Raw genomic sequence first — 7,347 nt, forward strand, 5'->3', positions numbered from 1 at the left:
ATAAGTCATGATGCACGTAACTCACTGTGAATCTTGAAAGATGTAGAATTCCTGTAAGAAAGAGCAATGAGTCTAGTTGGATTGATTCATTCTATCGAATGTAACCCGAAATTTCGACTTACTTTATAAAACTTTCGGCTCAGCATCTCGAAATTTCGGGTTACTATCCCATAATATTAAGTTAATATATCAAACTTTCGACTAAATAACTAGAACATGTGATTTAGTATCCCGAACATTATAGTTATGATCTCGACATATAGAGTTAGTAACTCAAAATTTTTAGTTAATATCTCATAATTTCATCGAAGAACTTAATAAAAATTCATGAGTTTCTTTCGTCAAAGAATTTGTTTGACCTAATCAAAGCCATAACCCATTAGGTGAATAATATGTAAGGAGAAACAGTTTAGATGTCAAGGAAATATTTCATTTTATTATTAGCTCAATCTCGGCGATATATCGGCAACCACACAAAGACAAATGTTATTATTATTTCAAACTTTCGCCAAAGCACGTTGTTGGAGACGGTTTGGAATTGACATACGCATGAAAAATGGTTACTGGCAATTGGGAATGTTTGCATATTTATAGAAATCTTTCATGAGAAGGAATGTTTCAAATTATATTTCAGATTTTGATTCGACTGGACGATTTGGCCATTGGTTGCAACTCGGAATTACATGGTTGAGTTGTAATGCTATGTTCTCTAGATGTCGGAAGGCATGGTAGGAAATAAGAACCGTCTGGGCAAAATGACAAAAACTGCCCCAAGACCACCCCCTCCGCCTCCAATCTCGCCCTCGTGTTAATCCTTTTACGCGATTTAGTCTATTTTGATCTCTTTCCTACTGACTGATAACGTATATGAAACTACGTTGCGGAATAATATATACGATGTCTCTATTACATAAGTCTTTTGAAGTTAAAACTCTTATCACTTTCATAATTGAAAAATCATGCTTCTCCATGTTAACCCAAAACTAAATCCGTATGGTATGTTTCGTATTGAATGTTATACTATACATGTGCCATCAAAGTCAATTCCCGCTTACGGAGGTGGCGGGTGTGTGGGTAGGAGTGGGAAAGAAAAAACATATCTCCTAATTCTGATATACCTCAGCTCGCTTTTAGTAAGGTATGTGATTGTCAATGACCATACAATCTGAATTTCATCAAAAGAACATTAACAATTAAAGTTACCAGGGACTTACATATATGTCTATGTTACAATATATTTCGACAAACACCACGCAAACACCACTGAAAATTGTCTGACGGATGTATGCGGAGTTAGATTTAATCTGTTATGAAAGCTAATGTGTTATTAGTTAGTTTCAACCTTTCAATTTGTTATGAAAGCTAATGTTGTATTGGTTAGTTCTAAACTATGATTGACACTTTCTTAGTGTGCAAAGTCATTAGGGACTACTGTCACGATCAACTGATTTAATGTTGACTTTCAGAATTAAGCTGTACGCAAATATTTTTGTAAGTTTGTTACGACTATATTTTTAGTTGAATAAATGTAAGATGGTGAGAAGAAAACTAGAATAGCAGTGTTGTTTGTTTGTTTTTTCTTCCTAAGGGAAACTCTTGGTTGCCTTTAGATTCCTAATTACTAGGTGTACTTATCCTTGCTAACTATTTGGTGTTCTTATCCCTGTTAATTACTAGGTGCACTTATCTTTGCTAAATAATAGGTGTTCTTATCCCTATTAATTACAAGGTGCACTTATCTTTGCTAATTGCTAGATGTACTTATCCTAGCTAATTACTAGATGTATTTATCCTTGATAATTACCCGATATATGTATCCTTGCTGTAACGATGATCGAACTCTGTAATGCACACCCAATAACTTTATGTTCATCAAAATTTTGCAGATAAAGTATGTCAGCGTGTTTGAAGGCTATTCATGTTATGCAGCAATTATTCTTGCAACCAGAACAAAGCTTTTTTTACCTTCGGTTTTTCTCTGATCAAATAACCATTCGTGTCTGAAGGTATTTATAAATCCCATTCTTTGAATTTCACTGAAGCTGTAGGCTTTTATTATTATTTTTATCCAGGTTGTATGCAGATACAGAGAACTTTTTGCCGACCAGAGGAGTTTCGCAAGAGATTATACAGCAGATGAAATACGAGAAAGTTTGTTACTTTTCACTGTTTGTTCTATTATTAAAACATCGTGTACATTTGTTCTGAGCGTTTTCCTAGAGATTTGATAACCAGTGAAATAGGTTTCTTAAATTTAATAGACAAAGCATCATCAAAGCCTACATTGGAAAAAGAAATGTTTCACGAGCTCCATTTGGCTTTTACCAGCGGGGAAAAAAACCAGATGCGATTCCACCAGTTCCGGGAAAGATCGCTTGCAATAGATAACATTCTTCTGAGAGTTCCTTACATTTCAGGAGACAAAGCATCCTCAAAGTCTACATTGGAAAATGAAATATTTCATGAGTTAGATTTGGCTTTTGTCTGTGATTTATAAATTTAAAATAAATCATACCCCCCCACAAAAAAAAGACAGAAGTGTTTCTGCCAGTCTGATAGGTCACATTCGTTTCCATACAAACCAACTTTCCATTCAGTTCAATATTCGAACGCATACGACATTGTTATACCAGTTACATACTCCGATGTTTTGATATGTTAAAGTTAGTGTCTACCATAAGTAACAAATTCTTAGTAGATCTGAGCTTATAACCAATGCATTGGGTTTCATTTTAAGGACGTTTTGTTTACCTTCATTATCCTTTTCTTGAATTTTAACAGTTTCGTGTTTTTATCCTGTATCTTGTAATGCTTTATTATTACGTTCAACTTGAAATCTTTAACGTTCTAAATTTATTTGCAAATTTATACACTCACCAGTCGATCCTATTATGTTATGACGTTGTCCGTACCTCTGTCTGTCTGTTACCAATTTGGTTTCTGCACAATAACATTAGTTTTCCATCATCTACATTTAGTAAACATTGTAGATGACTTGCACTTGGTGTATGGAAGAGGGTTTCATTTTTGGGGTCAGAAAGATAAAGGTCAAGATCACTTTTTGAAAGAACAAAAATAGTCTCCGTACAATAACAATAGTTCTTAATCACAGATCTGAGCAACTGACCCAAATGTTTGGATGGTTTTATTTAGGGTAAGAAAAAAAGCCCATAGATTTTGGGGTAAAAGGCAAGGTCACTCTGACTGAAAGAAGACAAATGTTTAATGTGCAAACATTTCAGTTACCTACAACGAGGAGTATTAAACATGGGACGTGTGCATCACCATCCATTTAAGTTGTGCTCTTGGCTTTATATTTTTGGAACTTGTAATCGGCACTTGATGACCGTGATTGCGAACACGTGCTATTAAACTCCTACCTACCTGCCTACGGTGCTTACGTACGTGCGTGCGTGCGCGCGTACATACATACATACATATCTGTAGAAAAGTATGTGGAATATATAAGGAACCTGATCAACTTAGTGATGCCAAAAGAGAATCTCTTTGCAATCATTCCACTGGTCGTAACCATGAATTGCTACTATTAGTGATATTGAGAAGAAGTAGTTAAGTTATAAAATACCGATCTAACCCCCTCCCCCAACCTTCACAATCCCCCAGGTAATTGTCATTTAACACATAAGTGACACATACACATAAAACGGACTCAGTATTAAACTCGTCCAAAATCATTACAATGTCAAAAAATCCACGTTTCATTAGAGTCTGTTGAGGAATAGTATTGTAATAAACTTAGGATGATTGCTATTTGTATTTATGTTTCCGTTTAGTGCTTAGTTAGAATTTAGTATTTATTTCTTGATTATGTTGAGTAGGTGTTAGGAAGATATTTCTTAACCCGAGTGATTAGCAATTGTAGGAGCAGAAGTCATATCGTACAGTATTCGAGATACTATGACAGCATGGATTACTTTTGTCAAAGGACCCTCCTTATGTTCTTAACATAGGGAGTTATCTGGATATTTTAGGTATATATATGTTTAGTAATTTCAGTTAGTAATAATTCTTTGTATTAGTTTTTTGGGGAGGTGTTTGATATTGCACCGCGCGAAGTACTAATATTCGGCTCGGAACAGCTTACTGAGGAATCATATAAATGTGAAGCAATAAAAACCATACAAGTGAGAAATTATTAGAATTTCATGATCTGCGGCTATGTGCTTAGGGAAAACGTATCTGTAATATTTGCGCGTTTAAGAACCTTTCAGTTAACAACGACTATTGAATTGAGGTCCTTGGAAATTGAAGAAACATGGACTGACAAAACCATACTCACGCAGAAGTTGTTTGATAGTGAATCCCGTTCTGTGCAATGAATAAATACTATATGTTGTGCTTTGTTGTGTGGTTGAAGAACCAAACACAACTGTCTCACATTTTGCTGAATATAAGACAAAGAATTCTCTTATTTCAGAAAATACGATGAGGTGTAAGCACCATAGATGAAGTTTCAAGGAAATTGCAATATTTGTGTTCTTATTTGCTAATTTGAATAAACTATTACTTAGCTTCTCTTGGGTCGGTGGTTCTTCCCGGGGTTTTTCCGGGTTCTTCCTCCACTATTAATACTGGCCGCCATGCATACCCTATCGTGTGATGAAAAATGGCGATAAACCCCACAACAACAACAACAACAACTATTACTACTACTACTTGACATGTATAATCAGTGAGGAATTCAGTCTTTAATTAGCTTGCCTCCAGCTCCGTCTCACATGTAAATACCATACCCCACACCCTAAAGAAATGTATCAGAATTTATGAAAATATTCCAGTTACACTTGAAAGCTTAAGGTCTCTTTACTGTTTAATAAATGAACACATAGGCACTCAAGTATGAAGCGGGTATGATCACAAATACTAGTACATGTACATAGTATTTTATAAGTTTTCGGTTGAATAAGATAGATGATCCATGTAATACGTATTTGTAATTTATATAGTTTAAGACTACTTTTTCGTCACTGTAATATGAAAGAAAACAAATCAAAATGAGAAAGACAGACAGGGAGTTTTAATCTTCTGTCCGGGGTATATTTTTATCTGTGCATATTTTCCAAGCCACTAAAACATCAAACCAAAAAGCATTTTGTTTTGTCTTCTTTGATAATGTCATTACATTTTCATCTCCTAATAGTATTTAATCTCCCATATTTCATAGTTAAACAAATTGACTGATTTTCTATTAGACAGAAAAACTATACGAATCCATGTTATTTTCAAAGCTAATATAAATTTATTAATGTCTATCATTTCCAATCCATGTTTAGTAAAAGATTGATGGATAACCTGTCTTATAACTTTGTCCACTTTTTACTGCCATATAAGGTGAAAAATAATTAATTTAATTGCCAGATAAAATTTTGCGGAGAATTTGGTAACGAGATAAACAAATTATTAAACTTTTTAATAAATAAAGTTTCCAGAACTATCAAATGGTGGTAAAGATCGCTTTTCCCAATGTTTTAAATTTTTTAAAAATTATTTCTAATTTATTTTCAAAATTCGTATTTGCCATTTTATCCAAATCGACCAACAAACGTATGCTCAATATATACACACTGTTACTTCAACGATTAATGAAATGTTTCTGCACTGTACTTTTTCTTCCTTTCCAGACCCTTCTTGCTTTGGTTTCAGTCCATCCTGCCAATTTGTATAGAACATGAAGAAGAGAATTGAACACCAGTTCCTCATCTGCTGCTTTGGTGTATCCTCTTTGGGTATGCAAATGTTGATGCCTTTTGTTAAAAAAGCGGAGAATGACCAAGTTTTATATAATTCATTAATTGCTCTAACTACAAATTACTCCATGTCAATCCAAAAGAAAGTTTAAAATGTTAAAATTCAACTGCAAAAACATCTTATTTTGAGCTTTTGCTATTTTTCATACTTTTCAAAGATTAAAATCCTTTTGTTTTGGTAATTTTCCCCTCTAATTTTAGAGATTGTTCTTGGTTAAGCCATGGAATGTTAAAGTCTTTGAGAAAGTCATTTAAGTCTATATCTTCACCTCTTTTCCTCATTATACAAATTTTTATAATATTCTTTAACTTTTCCAAGAATATCAATTGACTAATAATAATTTCACTTTCATCCTTTATTAATTTTGTAATTATGTTATTCACACTGTTTCTGTTTTGAAGATGGCAAATGTATCTCCTCCTCTTCTTCCCATTTTAGTCTGGATCTAATAATGCTTCCTCGATAATTTTCTTTTCTCATATTTTCAAGCTCGTTTTCTTTTACTCCAAATATATCTAAATTATAAAGTACCATGGAACCAATCTCTAAGGACCTTATTTACACTTCAATTTATACGAAACATACAAAACGCGTTTTTCACGAACTTCCATCAACAATGTATTTAGAAATAATGAAAGTGATATAGTAAATCTTAGATCTGAATTCAAAACATTGATAATATTTCCGCCATAATCAGTAGAAGCTAATTGTTATTTTATTGTTTTCAAGCATTATTTGATTTCATCAATTTATTTTTGATCAACAAGTAAACTGTTGTTAAATTTCCTCAAATCTTCACCTCTTGTGAAAATATTTGAATTTAAATCAGTCTTCTCATGGAGTGGTCAGACCTAGAGCTTGGTTCAGTTATCACTTTGCCTACATATTTCATATGAGATTTAGACACAGAAAAGAAATGCAATCTAGCTTGTTTTAGAGGACGTTTCCTGCTCAATGTATATCTCTTTAATCATGCGTTTAATGCTCTCAATGGATCAAAGAAACCAAAAGTTTAGTTTGTACTTAATAACGGCTTTCTACCGCTAGGATCATTTGTATTTCCATATTTACGTGAATCTAATTCTGGATCTTGAACCAGTTTAAATTCCCCTCATATAATCATATAAAAGCAGTCTCGTTTTCATGTTCCTGTATATAAAACAAAGTATATTATTGTAAAATTCTGGAAAATCGTTATTTATACATTAATAAAGGAAAAATTCCTTTCACCAATTTTAATATTTAATACATCTATATTACCATCAGGATCCATTTTACATTCTTCTATATCCTACACAAATGTATTGTTGAATAGAACACAGATTTCTCCAGAATTTGACCTGTAACAGTTTGAAATAATTTATAACTCCATTGTGTCCTAATGTATGACATGTCATCCTCTGTAAAATGTGTATCTTATAAGCAATATATATGACACTGTTTTCTTTCGAGATAATCAAAACATCCTTACATTTTTCGAAAAACTCCTATTCCCCAAACGTTGGCAGATATTTCTTTGCTGATCACCACCTGTCAAATAGTTGTTTTTATTCCCTAGCAAGTTCAACATGAGTTTGT

At 33.2% G+C, this 7,347-nt stretch overlaps 1 long non-coding RNA gene across 1 annotated transcript; it reads left to right on the plus strand.

The window, feature by feature from the left end:
- Window positions 1-634: 634 nt before the first annotated feature.
- On the plus strand, window positions 635-6,855 carry LOC149769299 (uncharacterized). The gene is made up of 3 exons (XR_016419262.1): window positions 635-728; window positions 2,073-2,151; window positions 5,643-6,855. It is a non-coding gene; the product is annotated as an uncharacterized LOC149769299 (long non-coding RNA).
- Window positions 6,856-7,347: the final 492 nt, after the last annotated feature.

The sequence above is a fragment of the Sinohyriopsis cumingii genome, unplaced genomic scaffold (assembly GCF_028554795.1).
Source record: "Sinohyriopsis cumingii isolate HCF-2022 unplaced genomic scaffold, ASM2855479v2 utg004107l, whole genome shotgun sequence".
Lineage (NCBI taxonomy): Eukaryota > Metazoa > Mollusca > Bivalvia > Unionida > Unionidae > Sinohyriopsis > Sinohyriopsis cumingii.